The sequence below is a fragment of the Nymphalis io genome, chromosome 15, assembly GCF_905147045.1.
Source record: "Nymphalis io chromosome 15, ilAglIoxx1.1, whole genome shotgun sequence".
Classification (NCBI taxonomy): domain Eukaryota; kingdom Metazoa; phylum Arthropoda; class Insecta; order Lepidoptera; family Nymphalidae; genus Nymphalis; species Nymphalis io.
Window position 1 is genome coordinate 8,135,617 of NC_065902.1, and position 18,839 is coordinate 8,154,455.

Sequence of the window (18,839 nt, forward strand, 5' to 3'; positions counted from 1 at the left end):
ATTTCCGGTCACGTACCGACTTCTGTTAGTTTGACTTAAGATCTGATACTTCACTTGCCGTTATTGGTTATGGTCTTGAATTGATATGGTTTGTCAGATTAAAAAAGAAATGGGAATATATGTACATACTTTTTAATAATATTTTATTAAATTGTTCTATAAAATAGCTGTTATTAATATTTTTTTTATTTTCGTAAACAAATAAGTGATTCTAAGATAAGTTAATAAATCTGCAACTTATCGCATCAAAAAACTATCAGTGACTTAAAAAAAAAATCCTTCACTATATTATGAGAAATTTTAAAAAACGAAATCTTGTGGTTAGGATGAACGATTCTCTAATTATCACAATAATAAAGTTTCATTTTAATATCTTTAATGTTGACCAAAAAAATTATATACAAGTTTTTCTTTAATATTACCATTGTATCTGTAAGCACGTAGAATACGTACACTCTTTTGATATAAACTATACAAATTTATTGTCAAACAACACCGATATAATCTTAAAATATTCGAGGGTTTTCACTATCTTATCATCTCCATTCGATTCTGATTTTACGTTGTGCGTAATAAAAATATGAGCAGTACAGTTGAGCGAAATATAACCCTGCGGAAACATAAAAAGTACAAGGGCGTATTCTAAGAGCACTCGCAAGAAGGGTGAGCCTTGTGATATCAGGATGTTTACCTTCCGGAGTCACTAGATAAATGTCTCCACGGATTTTGATTAGAGAATCTTGAACGATACATTGTGAATAGTTCAAGTTTTTTATTTATTCGATAGCGTTGATGTTAATTGCGATTTTTATATAATTATGAATATTGTCACTAGATGGCGCTGTTTTCATTCCATACATATCGCCGTTAAGGTCAACGCTATCTAATGAGTAAAAAAACTCGCAATAATTACACAGATCTATACACGCAAACTAAGTATCCTCGTAGACTTGTTCTTACATTCATTTCCTTAATTCACCCCTCGAAGATAAAGATGTAACTCTCGACAAACTGCTATAAAGTTAAGTTCGCTTAATAAACGAGATAAGTTAATGACTCCGTGAAAGGAATAAATAAAGATACGTTTGACATTATATTTAATAAATTTATTGCATAAGTTTGGTTTACTGAAATATTTTTTGGCGAATGCTATTGGAATTGGTCCCATACTAAAGCATTTTTTTTACAACTTTTTCATTGTTTATGGTTAAATTGAAATTGCTTCATCGAGCTTATAGTTGTGGCAATCGTAAAGTTTTTATCATTTCATGATTATATACTGTGTTTATTCATATTTACATTTGTATCATATATTTTGCGTGTGGTCTTTTTAGGGTGGTAATGCAAATAGAGGTTTAATTTTGAAATGCGTTTTTAACCTCACAAAGGGTATGACCATAAAAGGGACTCTCCATTACATCGTTCGGTGAATCCTATTTTATTAAGTATTCATCGCAAATACTATACTAAAACTGTTTTTTAATATGTACAATTCAATATTAACGAAAAGTTTATCATTCAGGAAATTATACACAATGAAACGTAACGTAGTAACAGCCCATAATGTTTCATTCATGAAAAAATCGCTTTTTTTTTCAAAAAGAAGACATGGAGCTTATTCAATATCCTGTTCCAATGCTGCATGATGGATAGATGTGGTTCCATTTAATTCAACACGACACGTCTCGGATTTTCTACATCCGCTAATCAAGAGATTTATAATAAAAATTGAGCAGATGCAAACTCAGTAGTACTTGCCTGGATGAACCTGTGATCCTTGGTTAATATCCACCTAATCTTATCACGCATTATAAAATATACAAAATGATAATTAGCCATGCCATGCTTCAAATTATTTTACAAATAAATTTAGCATTTCATATAGACTTAATACGAGCATCACAAGTATTTCCACTGTTCGTCGCTATCATAAAATTGTACGAATAAACATGAGAATTTTACAATTAAACGGAAACAATAAACAAGCTGGGTTGAATTTTTTTACAAGCGAATTTACTGTTAGCCGCGATAGAGCAGTCTCCACCCTTCCACAATGAAATACGGGACGTTTATTGCTTGTTTACGAGCCAACTCTTTACCAAACACAGACAATGATGTTTGTGTTTTTATTTCAGCTCGTGTTTCCGCCCCGAAAAGTGTAATATGACGGATGAGTGAAAATATAGGTATGAGCATTATACGACTTTACCGACGCGGCAAACGCGAGCCGTCGAAAGTTAAGCATAGAAATTCTACAAATATGGCGAGTGACACGATTTTACGAAACGTACAAGAATTTTTGTAATTTTCAAGTGGTTTTTCGACTTTGAAGTGAAATATAAAAATACATTTAATATTACACAAGGTATTTCGTTGGCTCGTATAAATATTCAAAATCAAAATTCAAGTGGGACAGGTATGTTTGCGTAGGTAAATGGTGGAAAGGGTGCGGACAACATACAGTAATCCGGATTCGTTCCTCCGAAAAAGCAAAATCAAAATTCATTCTCTTGACCCGGGGGTATTTCGTAATTCCTCGGGGCGAAAACTATTTCTATTCAGTAGGGGTTCGACCCTACGGCGCCCTGTCTTGTATCCGAATGTCTCTAAATATTTTTCTATCCTTAACACATAAGCATTAATTAAAATGCATACATAAATTTAGTGTTGTCGTTCTATAATTTAATTTATCATAAATAAATACGTACAAAAAATAAATTATTAACATAACTGTTACATAAAATTGTAAAGAACGATAAATGAAATTTTTAACAATCTTCAAAAACGAAGCTTTATAATTTGGTTGTTAATTTTTTTATGTTTTACCGCTATCGCTAAAGGTATAGAAGAGCGGGGTGGTTGATATCAAAGTTTTTTAATATTTCTCTACTATTTGTAGTTGTCAATATGTTACAAAAAGCACCACGTCCTTTTTTTCATTAAAGTGGAGTTTTTATTGAAGCTTTAGCTTTTTTTAGTTCGTTTGCGAACTATAATTTTATTTTATCTCATAATTTTTTTTGTTTGCTTCGTTGGTCTTGTGGCTAGATATAAGGCCACTGACTCGGAGGTCCTGGGATTAATTTTCCAGGTCAGGCCAATAAACAGTTATTGGGTTATTCTGTCTGAAATTTCTCAGTAGCAGCCCGGGGTCTGAAAGTTGGAAGTGTGTGGAAAGCACGTAAACTCGCTGATCCTGCGCCTGAACTCTTTTCGGTCGAGTCGGATTGTCATTCTATTGGTTTCGGCTAGGGAATAGAGAGTGCATCAGTGTTTTCGCACTCACTTGTGCATATAATATCTCTTGCGCAGTTGGCTAATCTCTCTTGAGATTGGCCACCGAGGCCGCATTCGTTCTGGAGGACATTACTATTTAACTCTTAGTCAGCTACAGTAAGAAAAACAATTATGAAAGTATGTTTAATGTTATATATTGTTATCTAAATAAAAAATGGGGGCAAATATGTGAGCATGTTTGATATTTGTAATAAAATATTTTATGTTAAATTATTTTTATATTATTATGTTTTATGGTATAACGATATGTTTTTATGATGTTCAAAAATGATGATTTTATTAAGTATAATTCATTATATTTGATTATATATTTTTTTTAAACAATGCAGCAGCGTTAGAAGATCCACATGTCGACTATATTGGTTGTGATTTATTTATACAAACTCAATAGAAAATTGTCATGTTCTTCACCATGTTATAAAACTCAAAGAAAAAGAGATGTACGTCCGTCAAAGGGCGATATCGTGGAACGGTAATGAAGCATAGATAAGATCAAGGGAGAGCGAGTCGACTGATCTCAGACCGCTAGATGAAATCTTCGTAGGAACTGCCCGCAACATTAACTAATGACACTCGGGAGATGTGAACCCCACTGATAGCGATCCACTCGAACTCGTTTTAGTTCATTCGAAGGGTAATCAGCATTCTGGAGCTTGATAAGAAAAGTTTGAGATGCGGCGATTATAATTAAGCCGTAATTAAGAGATTGTGTTCAATGATAAAGTGGCGATTATAACACGCTTAATATTAATATTGAAATTGATATGGATGTATTAGAGATATGCTATACTTGAGATGATAAAACAATGATACATTAATGTAAACAAGTTCAAGTTTTTTTTTAATATGTCCATTGTACAAATTAAGAACAAAATATGTTGTTAAAATTAATATCAAATTCCGAATTGTGCTTTATCCTTGATAGACAATACAGACTGAATTCTATGGAATAGTACAATAGTGTAGAATATTACGATAGCTTAAATCATGAACTGTGAGAACGTTTTTATTGATTTTTGCTATATATACTAACGGGAAAGCTTTGTGTATGTCTATCTGAAGATCACACTTTAGAGCTGCATATTAATATTAACTGCATTTACGATGTTATGCTTATACTATTTTAACTGCATTTTTAGTACAGTTAGACACAAGGAATATCATTTTAAATACCATGGTTGAGGCCACATTGACTATTTAAAGAATAATTGTAACTTTTTTTGCACAATATATATTTATTAGACTATAAAAATATAACAGTTGATAATTATATACTATATTTATATATATTTATAGTGTCAATGTATATGTATTCCATATAACTGTCCGCTTTTTTATTTTTAGAAATGTAAATTTTATGAACGAGTTTCGTTTACCGAATTAAGCAATAAATTTTGGACAAAATGTCTACTAAGATTTATATTCAAATTTTCAGGTATTGAAGAGAATATTGTCTGAATTGTGTAGGATTTTCTTACTTCAAATGTTAAGGGTTATTGAAATGAGAATATATTACGGTTTGGAAATAAAGCTGAATGGAACCAGCCTCACTGCCCCGTATCTTGTCGAACTTTGAATAGGGCACATTGAGAAGCAACTATGGCTTTACGAGAAAAAGATTTTTGTTCTCAAATTATATTTTTAAAGAAGAAAATGCACATGTGATGGAAGTAAAAGAAAAATTGTAACAATAAAACAAAATGAAAATTTAATTGACAATGTAATACCTGTCAATTAAATTTTCACGTGGTTAGAACGCGTATCTTAGCGTTAGAATCTTAACCGATGATTGTGGGTTCAAACCCGGGCAAGCACCACTGAATTTTCATGTGCTTAATTTGTGTTTATAATTCATCTCGTGCTTGACGGTGAAGGAAACCATCGTGAGGAAACCTGCATGTGTCTAATTTCATTGAAATTCTGTATATTTATATTTAAACAACACACATTTTATATATAGATACTTATCAGTCGAATTTAAAGTTGATCATACCATTTTTTTATTATTTTTTCTGACGTATCGTCGCACCAGTGCTATTATTTAGACAAATTCATAATTTTTTTTCTCAAGCTGGAAAGTAGATCAAATGGTTTAACTAATTTCAAGAATGATCACCTTATACATAACAGTTGATCACCTTATATATACATTGGTATTTTAAAAAATAGTATTAAGACATAATAATATATAATACATATAATATATATAAGATAAATAAATAAATAAATAAATAATTTGAGGTATACAAATAAGCTATTTAATTAAATGATGAATACTTATTTGGGTGAAACCTATCAAATGACATTACATAAAACACTACCATTAAATGAATCTCGCTTAATATTTTTTTTCACAACATTTTAAAAATAGAACAAAACATCAGATGTTCGTAAACACATAGTAACATTTTTCAAGTACAAGATAGATATTATTTGTATAGCGTTATGTCATCGCGCCAGGACTTGAGATTGAAATATGTATATTTTATTGAAACGGAGGGGTTCTCCTAACAGCTTATTGGGGGTTAGAAGCCATTTGTACCTTATAACGGAAACGTGTCAATATTTAATGTTTCGAATGTGATATATTAAAACTTGTTTTTAACTTAAACTTTATTATAATATTTTTTTTAATTAAAAACTTACACTAATAACATTAAACTTCATAAACATATTAAAATAAAATAGTCGATTATTCTTAACATTGATCGCTAATGAATTAATATATGCATATAATAATTCTTTAAGTAGCGGACTGTAACTTTTTAAACCCAAAATGTTCTAGCCCTGCCTGGTTATGTACCACATGATATACAGGGATTTTTTTCACGACATTTTCCTTTATGACTTAAAATGTATTTTTTATATCCAATGGGCCTCGGTTTTGATTAGTCTATCCAAATATATATCAAATATCCCATTGCTGGGCTAAGACCTCTTTTCTTTTAAGGAGAAGGTTTGATGCTTATTCCACCTCACTGCTCCAATGCGGATTGGTGGTACACATGTGGCAGAATTTTTGTGAAATTAGACACATCATGATCATAAACACAAATTAAGCACTTGAAAATTCATCATCTTTTCTTCTATTTGTTCTGTAAACTTGTCTAATTAATATTATAATTAGAAATATTAAAATACAAATATAATAGGCATCAGATTATTAGTACAAAAGCTAAAAAGTGTTTAAGCAAATTATAGTAGTCGGTGTCTTAGCGTGGCTGAAAATGCTTAGACCCAGATAAGAGTAATGGCTGCTTGCTAACCGAGGTCGACACGGAACGTCTACTTATTTCTCTTTTAAAATTTTGTCTTATAATTTACTTTTGTGTATTTTTATAGAAATCAATTTGAAAATTTACTTCAATTATTTTTAACACTTTTAAAAAGGAAAATTTAATTATTGACTTTTAAAAAATAAGGAGTTTTAGCAGCTGACAAAAATTTTGAGAGCGTTAATGCACAAAAAAAGGATCTTTTATCTCACGATCTTAACTACTATGTTTTTCAGTATCATTGACTTCGATACCAAGTCTTACTAGAAAACGTTTAACTTTAGAGCCAAATTGAAGGATAACTTCAAACAAACAAACTAATAAATATATGATATTATTTTTGACAATTTGCAACATTTATATTTAGTAAGGAATGTAATATAAACTCACAAAATGGCACTCTTTGATGATAATTATCCCAATGAACATTTTAACTATATCCCTTTATTTACATTAATCGCATTTACAATTAATTTGATGTTATTTTATTACAATTCGTTGCCGTTTTGTTTGCGGTTGCTTTACTCAGAATATTATTTGAACAAATTATATTAAAAGCGGGCAAATACAACAGCAATTGAAAGTTTTAATCAAATCAAAACTTAACTCTTTGCTAGTTACAAATTGTTAAATATCAATTGTCATTATGATAAAAGTTTTTAATCAATTTTTATAACTCTTTGTTTGAAGATAAAATTATTATTTTCTATTTTTTATATATCAAACTAACGCAATATATATACTATATTATAATGCAAAAGTCACCCTGTCCGTTTGTTAACTTATCATGATTCAATTACTAAATCGATCGTAATGCATTTTAACATCGGGTTACCCTCGAATAAACAGATAAAATTTGTTTCTCAATGTGAAATGTTTATTTTTGTTAAGTTTTAGTATTATTTTTATTATTATTATTAATAATTTAAAATGTTATATTTTGTTTTACAATACTAAAATTCACATTTTCATAACATTGTCTTAAGAACCATACTTTACCTTTTATGTAATTTTTATGTTAATTTATTGAGTACGTCCATTATGTAACATTTATTTTTAAATTAATGTTTAGTATTTATTTTATGTGATCTTCTACAATTGAAATAAATATTAAAAAAAGGTTGCACGATGTAAAGTTGCCATGGGTATCTTTCGACATGTCCTTAATAAATAAATTAACATTAAATTATAGGGGATGTTGGTAAAATACCATATATTAAAGACAAATATGGAATCACGGAGTTTGTTTTGTATTCCGAGATAAGGGAGTGTATACGTTGCCAGTTTCCGAGTTGGTAATGAGTATTTTTGGCAGAAAAATAAAAAAAAATATCGACTCAAACTCGGCAACCGTATAAGCAGTATATGTGTAAGTTCCGATGCCGCATTGATTTGCAGCTTGAACGATGTTTCCACGTCGACCATTCTTCGTACGTTGTGTGTCTTTCCAACTTCGAGTCTACATGGGTATGCTATATATTGTCATTGGGTAAAAAAATATGCAAAATATTCCACTGGCTGTTAGCCGGCTTATATTAAAGCAAACACTACCTACTTTTTTATATATTAACACTATTGCGACGTAAGACATATTAACCAATATTTACATCGCTAATGCGCCACAAAAAAAAAAAAAAAAAAAAAAAAAAAAAAAAAAAAAAAAAAAAAAAAAAAAAAAAAAAAAAAAAAAAAAAAAAAAAAATCCAACCCTTATGCCTGTAGTTAAACTGGATCACTCAGTCTTCAAACCAGAACGCAACAATACTAGTTCAGCGTTAGAATATATGATAAGTAGAGAGATGGAGCCCTACCACCAAGAAGACAGATAAACAATAATAAAGTTTTGTTTTTGTATTTCTTCACAACAATAAACAAAACTTTAGTATAAAAAATGTTATATGTTGAACAAAGTTCTTATATGTATATATTGTAAATCTACCAACCCGGATGTGGTAAATCGTTACTTTACATGTTATATTGTTGTTATGAAAAACAGGCATATTTTTTTTATAAAAGAAAATGTTTACTACATGTGTTAATAAAATATAAATAAAACCATATTTATTAAAACATTCATACAATGGTTATTCATAGAAATTTATTTTTTAAACCACATTCACCTAACTCAACATAATTCATATACCACGTTACTTGCCACAACTACGTTGAATATATATTTTTTTTCCAATTTCAACAAGCCTTATTTATTGTTCATTCAAAAATGTTTAAATTTAATTACTTACATGCATAAAATATCGCATATCATTCTTCGTGTTTCCTGAATTTTCGTGACAAGCCACAATTTCTACATTGTAAGGAGTTTGCATCGCGGGCGTGCTTTTAATATTCCTAAGTAATAATTACTGATTAATCATACGGTAATGTGGGTTGTATGCGCAGTTATTTTTAATAGTAGAAGATTTTTTTTAGTGTTTAATATTATTAGGAATGGCTCAAGTTATTTTAATAATATAAAGTTTATTCAATGAATTATAATGCACAAGTGTATGTGCGTGAACACAAGTGCACTTTCTATTCATTCATTCTCATATTCTATTTACTGATATATCGATGAAGCAGTTCTTATTTTATATAGATATATAAAAACTTTATTGTTCTAAATTACATGAATAACGTTTCAAGGAAATCAGAAAATAAAATTGCATTCATTAGTGTGCACTTATGTTCTGTCTGCGAATGTATAATTATATAATGTGTTTATTTGAAATCATGCCATTGATTTATTTGAATGAGTTATTCTGGAGGTTGAGTAGCCATCTGCACAGGACATATTTATTTTTATTTATTGACGTAGTTAGAATGGCAAGTGGGCCAAATGTTAATTAGGGATTACCATCGCCTACCGAAATTGGGCACTTTAAGAAACATTACCCAAGTTTTAGTTTGTCAATGCACTACTGACCTTGGGAATTAAGATGTTATATGCCCTGTGCCTATACCAAAATAATACCAAATATTGCTTTTGTAACGGTGTATTAAAGATGAGTGGCTAGTCCCATCCCTGGACACATTAGACATTTATAGCGCAAAAGTCACTCTCTATTTTAGGAATAATTCAGGAGTTTTACTTGCTTTCCATGGGAGTGTAAAACATACAGATTCTGAGCTGCTATTGAAATGTTCTGGGCAGAGGTTACAAGTGACCTTTTTTGCTAGGACCTTCGGATCTCTGGCCTTAAAACTAGTCACTAGACTAACGAGGTAGTCAAGAAAAGAATATTTTTTATATTTGTGTCCAGAAAAAAATATTTCAACATTTCCTCACTTAGCCACTTTCTCGTACACAAATCATATATTGTTTTAAAAGCGACCAATCTTAGCTATTAGACTTCGTTTTCTACGTATATTGTGTTTTGATTTCTGTCTCTTATTTTATTCTGTTATTCTACTATACGCATATTTAGAAGTATAGAATCCCGATATTTATATGCATATTTCCTTATCTACTCATTACATATCCTACTACTTCTACCTATCAACCTACTTCTATATCGAATTTCATTACAATCGGATCAATGGCTTCATGGTGAGATAACAAACAGACAAAGTCATTCCGCATTCATAATATAAGTCTATAAAAGCCGGTCGGGTACAAAAGAAAATCATAGCTATATTTATTTTCATTGTATGCATGCAATTTCAGAGTATATGGCTTGTTAATAATAAAGGACAAGAGCATTTAATTTATCAAGCAATTTGACGGCAATATTTTATAGCGTACGCGTTAAACTTAGGTCGCAAGGGTGTTAAGTATGTGAATTAATTAATCCATTCGACGGTAGGTAGGGCTAATGGACTTTTGTTGTGATTCAGCCGGGCGGTATGACGGTTCCGAGGTATAGGAATATGGGACGTTAAATCCGAAACGAAATTTACAGGTGCATAAATCGTTTTAAATAATTGAATGGGCTTGTTAATAATGTCATTGAAATTCACCGATCTTGGTCTCTGGACTTATAATAAGTGGCGTTTATTGTTGTTGTTTTTTTTAATATGGTTAGTATGATTTGTTAAACATTACATGATAATAAGTAAAATTATAAATACAATTAAAACTTATCTAGAGGTCTAAAGAATAATAATTGTAATTTTACATGTAGGAAATATTTTAGTTGTAGTGTGTACGCAAACAGGTGCACTCTCGCACCCTTATAATCTGACATGACTGCAAAAGTTCAGGATGTACGGCTGTACATGCTCTCCGAGACACGGGAGTGTATACACTTCCAGACTCCGCGTTGTTGCTGAGATTTTTACGACAGAAAAATCCAATAACTTTATTGGCCCGATCAGTGTTAATACCTAGAACTACGGCTTTTTCAGATAATCACTAGACCAATGAGGCAACTTTTAAATATAGTGTATAGTAGCCGTTTCGCTCTACCACTAAATAGCAATTCTTGGTATTGCTGCGTTCCCGTTTAAAAGGTGGGTTGGCTAGTGAGAGCGGAACATAACGATGTAAGAGGTTTTTTGTACCAATGATCGAAAGCGACATTTACATGGCATATTTGTTTATCTGCCTAATATAAATAAATAAATAAAAAACATATTACTATGTAATGTTCGACTTCTGCTCCCTGTGAACCTCTGTTCACCCGAAACATTCGAGTTTTCTCGTGATGAAATTAAAACGAACTATGAAAACGAAAACTCGACAATTCCCGGACTTGAATTTATTATCTAATAAGCGGATCGACGTGATTTATGCAATGGACTATCCATAATTATTGTTAATGATCACGAAACGAAAATACCTATCAAACCACGTTAGTACAATTAAGTTCTAGTTGTGAAAATCAAACACTTACATAAATACTGGATTTGTATTCTAAGAGACAATTCGCTACCGCAATCTAAAATCAAACTAATGCAAATAGCTTTGAAAGCAAGTACAGCTTAATTAATAGATTTGTTAAGAGAAATTAACTTTAATCGTTAAATATTCAGAAACACTTTAGCATAAAACTAGTATCTAGTAGATATCATTTATAATTAAGGTTTTCTATCAATTGTATTTTATTAATAAAATAAAAACTTACGTGAAACGGAACGCATTTAATAATACAAATGAATTTTGTGTTGAAAAATTTAAATTTTATCTAACCGAAATATCTCTTATTAGTTCGTCCGCGAGTAATTTGGGAGGCGTAAACGTTACATACCCTGTGTCCTTTTCTATAATAATTTGTTTTGTTTTACTTTGTTAATCAACTTATAATATTAACTGAAAAATTATACAGGAACTTGTGATAATATAATACATACACAAGTGTTATATGTATGATAATAATATTATATCTTAACCCGTCTAATATCAATATTATTTTTAAATACTATTACAATTATTTTGCGTCTTTGTTTTAAAAATTAAATAAATAATTTAATCCTCGGTTAAGCTTCAAGAAAATCACAATAAAAAAGGTATCTATGGTTGAATTATCTATGAAATTGAATGGTACATTTCATACAACTCCAATATCATATAAAATAAACAAACCTGTATTATTTATATATTAAATAGACGAGACTTGAAATGAATTTTTCAAATAATTAAAACAATGGAAGGTCCGAGGGTCTATATTAGGGTGTGTCTACATTGGGGTCGACGATTAAAATTGTTTACACGACTAATGAAAACACCATGACGTGACAATGCACAGCATTGTGGTGTTTGTAATTATTCACTTCCATTTATAAGTGGGGATAACGATTGGCTTTAAATTTTACCTTATTTGATATGCCATATAATTTTAGTAACTTTAGTGGGTATGATGCTAAACATTACATATCAAATGAATATAATAATTAATTCAAGTAGGCCTTTTTAATGGTAATTTTACAGATATAATTCAATCTAAGTAGCTGGTAAGATTTGAAGGCTTCATTAAATTACTCGTTGAGATTACAGAAACACATTGATATACCTATTTAATCGACAGGTTATTTTATTATTTATCCAAAAATACGATCATTTTACTTTTCGCTTTATGATGTCATATTTTTTATGTATTAGTAATATTATATTCTTTTAACCTTATAATATTAAAAATATTTTGCTTTAAATTATATGTAACTGTTACATAATTAATTATTGCAAAAAACGAATTTATTAAAATAGCCACCGCTGAAAATTTCGAGTTTAAGTATGCATAAGCAGTTATAATACTAGCGACGTCGATACGTCGATAAAATCTAATCTATTCTATACTATTATAACTAGTATTAAGCATAAACTAATAATCGTTGCTTTATGCAATTAGTTATTTGATGTGTATTGTAATTATAGTCCAATTTAAATGAGATTTGTCGGATGGGATAAGAATTATTAAAATATAATCGTATCGCTGTCGTCTCGTATGGTATACAAGATGTACAAAACCAAAGGAGTGCCTGATGTTTGGTGCGGTTCAGTTTAGTATTTAATTAAATACTGCAACGAATCAAGCATGATAATTATTTGTTTTATGCGTTGAATAATTCTCACGCTATCAATGATTTCGGATATATTATTTTAATAATTGTAACATTTAGAATATTTTATTGTTCAGTGTGAAATTGTTTTGGCCATTTAATTTGTTGTTCAGACAGTGGATGTGGTCAGACAAATATATATTATAGTATCTAATTGTATAAATTAATTTATTATTTATAATTATTTTTCGTGACGTCATGACATTAACAGGTTCAAAGACTTGAACCGACTAGAGTAAAAAAGTGGGAAGATTTTTTTGTTGTAATCTTTTAAAGAAAGTATTTTGTATCGCTAGCAAGTTGCATGACCATATTATGATCATTACCTAAAAGTTGCTTATTTTTTCTTTCTGAAATATATGAAAAAGTTTCATCGAATCGTTAAAACAAAACTTAATCACTTTTTAATTTAAAAAGGCACTTGAATATACTTGCAGATAAATATATGTACATATCATATATCATGTTATGTCATATATAAATCAGTTATATTATCGAATTTCGTTAAAACTTAAGTGCAATATTTCAATTAAATCTTTTATTCAATATCTGTTAGTTGTGTACATGAAAATCATCATCATAGCAGCCGGAAAACGTCTACTGCTGGACAAAGGCTTTCCCAAGGATTTTCACGATTGCCTTGCGCTACTCGCATCCAACGACTTCCCTTACAATATCGTCAGTCTACCCTGCAATTAATTTATTTACATAATAAATTAATTATTGCATATAAGGGCATATATTATTTCGCCAATGTCATTAAGAAGTCACGAAAGAGATTTGATTCTAATTCTTAGTCGCAATAGGAAGAATCATAAATGTAAACATCTGTGCTTGTATTACTTTAAAGAAACACCACCTTTTCATATCAATTTAATACGCCACCCTAAGATAGTTAAATGTCCTGACTCTTTGACTTTATAATGTACCTCCTAAAACAGACACACGATGTTAGAATTGTTTACACACATATTATCAGTTTTTTTTTTTATAGAATAGGAAGGCGGACGAGCATATGGGCCACCTGATGGTAAGTGGTCACCAACGCTCTTAGACATTGGCATTGTAAGAAATGTCAACCATCGCTTACATATCCAATGCGCCACCAACCTTGGGAACTAAGATTTTATGTCCCTTGTGCCTGTAATTACACTGGCTCACTCACCCTTCAAACCGGAACACAACAATATCAAGTATTGCTGTTTTGCGGTAGAATATCTGATGAGTGGGTGGTACCTACCCAGACGAGCTTGCACAAAGCCCTACTGGTGGTAGGGTCGGGTTTAAAGTAGTAGAACATTTTGTTGTCGAGACAATTATAAGGATGCCATTTTTTTGTGTGGACTCAGCTTAATTTTCTTTTTTAATTTCTTTTTTTAAAAAATTTAATTTCAGAAAATTCTCAGTAGCAGCCCGAAGTCTGGAAGTGTGAACACTCTTGTGCCTCGGAAAGCACGTAAAGCCGTTGGTTCTGCACCTGAACTCTTTCCGGTCGTGTCAGATTGCCGCCCCGTCGGATTATGAGAGTAAGGGAATAGAGAGAGCACTTGTGTTCGCGCACACACTTGTGCACTATAAAATCTCCTGCGTAGTTGGCTAATCTCTCTTGAGATTGGCCGCCGTTGCCGAAATCGGTCTGGAGGACATTATTATTATTATTATTCACAACTACTTGAACTATATTATTGACACTTCTACCTTACTTGAAATCAAAAGTAATAATAAATTTTATCGTTAAAGTTCAAATGATAGAACTTTCGTTATTAGATATTGAAATAGAACTTGCTGACATAAAACTTAATGTCACTAAGGAACTTTATCTAGTGCGTACCGGAATGTCTTACGACCTTAGAATAAGATGTAGAAATGGTACCTGACTATGCTTTTAAAATAAAAATAATGTATTTATTTTGAAAGCTTAGGCAAATTTAACTAAATACGGTTTAACGGAAAGTAACAAGTTTTAATTATTCGGTGGTAGATCTTGATACCACCTATTCGTCAGGTATTCTAACATAACCTAACCTTCCGGCAAACAGTAATACTTAGTATTGTTGTTTTCCGATTTGAAGGGTGAGTGAGCCAGTATAGTTACAGGCACATCAAAAATAACATTATAATTCCCAAGATTATGTAAAGAATGGGTAATATTTCTCATGAATTTGTAACAAGACCAATATTACGTAACAAGAATGATTCATGCTATTTCCAATACATCCTAATCTTAGATTTTGATGAAGGCAGACTTCGCGACTTATTTTGCATTTCAAAATCAGGAAGATGCGAATTTCGTGTATGCAGACATTACTTCCTAATTAAATTATTTTAAAGTTAAGATATAGTAGACGTATGAAGAAATTATTAGTATTTTAATACACCAACTTGTCAAATAAATAATACATACATAAAAAGTACAAGCGAATTGATAGATTTTTTTTGAAGACGGCTAACAATAACTTACATTATTATATTCTTATATTATTAAAATAATTTAAAAAAATGGTCCCGCTTTTTTAAGCAACTAAATGTTAGTTAAGCTATGAAATAAAAATAAAGCCTTTAAAACTTCTTTTATATAAAAGCTTAAATAGAATTCCGCCAACTTCGTCATTTCAGTATGTAAATAAAACTTCATTCGAAGAACGATATTATTTCTCAAAGAAATATTTACTCTTTTAGCCCTTTGCATAGATAAAATATTTACTTTCTCAGTACTCAGTACTACTTCCGGAACATCGAGATGTACTTAAAAAAACCATAAGAAAAATTACTTAGCGTGAAGTAGGATATAGCCCCGCTGGATATAGATTATAGATTGAAAGACAGGCTGAGAAGTCGCGTCTCGCCAACTATTTACTTCAACTACTAGTAAATTAGTAAGTTAATTTTAAATATTGCTTTGTTTATGTATATAGACAAAATAATGAAGTTAATAAATTAGTTTATAAATACAAATTTAATACATAAAGTTGCCGATATTATATTAATATATAGTATGATTTGAAAAAAATAATTAACATGATGATATAAAATAATTAAAAAATATATCTCAGCATAAAAAACAGTACCGTAAATCCGTTTTAAATGACTTACTATTGAGCAAAGAACTTCTTTCCTATTAAATTAAATATCCTTAAATCACTATTATTGCTTATTCCACTAATCTACTGTACAGCCAGTATAACCCATCACAATCTATTGGAATTTCATCTGATACGTATAAGATTGTTTATAAACACAAGCTCAGGTGTGCCCAGATTAAAACTCACGACATTTACTAAGATACAAATATACTAACCATCAGTTCATGAGACATATTATCTATTCTTAATAAAAAAATATATCGAAAAATACATATATATCTATTCACATACCTCCTTGAAAAAATATAACCCGTATAAAACGTGATCTCCTTTAATTAGGCTGTTATAATTCGGGGCAGTCTTCAGCCTCTCCGAAACATTCGTGTTGGAAAAAAGTATTTTTACCCTCTGTTTTCTCACGATGGTATTCTGTTGAGCAACCGTAGTATAATGAAGATTACAATCAAGATTTTAATAAATTGTTCGCTTTACCCTCTTTTAGTATCGGAGATAAGAAAAGCGGAATTCGCTGATAGTAACAGAATAGAATTTAACCCTATTGTTTCTTTGTATTTAGTTTTCAGAAATAGCATTATTTTTTATTACGTAACAAAATAAATGCTGCATTTGAAATCAATATTTTATGTAACATTTTGGTACATTAATATCATTACATAAGGTAGATTTAAATTGAAGATTAAACTGATTCTTTGGGTAAGAAATAAACCAGCCCTCCTGTTACCAACACTGGTCTTCTGCAAACTGAACATAGATACGATTTTGAATAAGAGACAAATATTTGTGTAGTTGACCCATTTTTCACTGCTTTTTTTGTTATTGTCAAAAAATTATGACATAAGTAACTATAAAAATAATAATGTAAAGTCTAATTTAGAACATACATATTTTAGAACCGGTGATATTTATTATATATATTTTTTGGTAAGGGATTGACACGAGAAAGACGGGAGCAGTCATTTGACTGATTTTTTTCATTTGAAAATTTATTTATTTAAAACTTTTTAATCAAATTTTCCGGTTATTTGTGATTTTTATTATTTTGAATAGACGCATATACATACGTGAACAAAACATTCGTAGTTTATTTGTTTACTCTTTAAAACACTTATATACTTACAAAGACGGTGACAGTCATTTGATCGCTGCATATTATGTTAATAATTGTATAAGAGGGTACTTTTGTAAACTTTTGACTTATTTACTTATATTCGTCAGTAGCAACGATATCTCAGTTTGTATTATGCGTGTTATTTAGAATATTGTTAGTAAATTAGTTTAAAACGTCTTGAAGTCTTCAAAATGAAGAAATACTTCATTTGCTGCAAAACTTATCAAAAGACCAATCGAAAAATGAATCTGTATGCACAGATTAACAGTGATTACGATTTTGAGTTACATGCTCAAGTATACAGTTCAGCTCTGATAGTGCAGACTCTAAATATCAAGAATACCCAGAGTATCTGTTACTCGACTGACGAGACATTGATGACAATTTTTAATGAAGTTGACCTTTAAATTATTATAACCTAATTAAAGCAAATGTACCGTATTAATTTTAAGAGAAATAATCCTAACTATGTTTTATAAGCAAACTATTTGATTTCAAGTTGTTGTAATTAACATGTCAAATAAATATACTTATTAATATTACCCGCGTTATATTTTAATACCTCATTAAAACGTGAGAAGATTCCCTAAAGTAATTATAAGGAATACATTTTGTTATATTTAACTGTCTCATTGGTCTAGTCGCTATCTTGTTTGTCCTGGGTTCAAGTCCCGGAACAATTAAAAGTTATTAGTTTTTGGAATTTTAGAAATTTGCAACGTTATATTACCTTCTAAGAATATTAAGCCGTCAGTCCAGCGCCTTATCTTGCTCCGGTTATGTTACAGCGTTGTCCAATCGGATTATAACAGTAAGGGAATAAAAAATGCATTTGTCTTAAACAATATTGCAAAATTGCAAACAATAATTGTGCAGTTCAACTTCATTGAGAATGGCCGCTGCCGTCGGAATCGGTTAATACGTGATTTTGATGTTTTGTTTTAATAATCTTCTTTATTCTTCTTTATATGTAATATAGATTGGCGGACGGGCAGATGGCCCACCTGATTGTAAATGGTCACCACCGTTCATAGACATTTACCTTTAAGAAATATTAACAATGCTTAATCGCCACAAACCTTGGGAACTAAGATATTATTTCCATTGTTGCTGTAGATACACTGACTTTCTCACCATAAAAAATGTGTTGAATTAATAAAACGAGCACTTGAATAAAAACATAATCGAAATGACCCTACAAATTCTGAAACGCTGATTAATTCAGTTTTACTAGTCTTACTAATAACTGAACGCTGATTGGTAGTTTATTGCGTCATCGTTTTCAATAGACCATTCAAATTAAAATTAAATAAGTCAATCTAAATTTGATCACTGTTTCAGAAAGTGGAGGTAAATTTCATCAATGGAAATCCTTTAAAAACAAATCCTTACTTTATTATACTTACCATTTATTATACTTACTTTATTATACTTACCATTCCTAGATTAAGAGAGAAAATATAATGTTATTTTTTTCTTGAGTACTCTATTTATATGGAAATTAATTCATGTTTAACCCAACCTTGTTGCCCTTTCTGGACTTAGTGGACATTACGTATG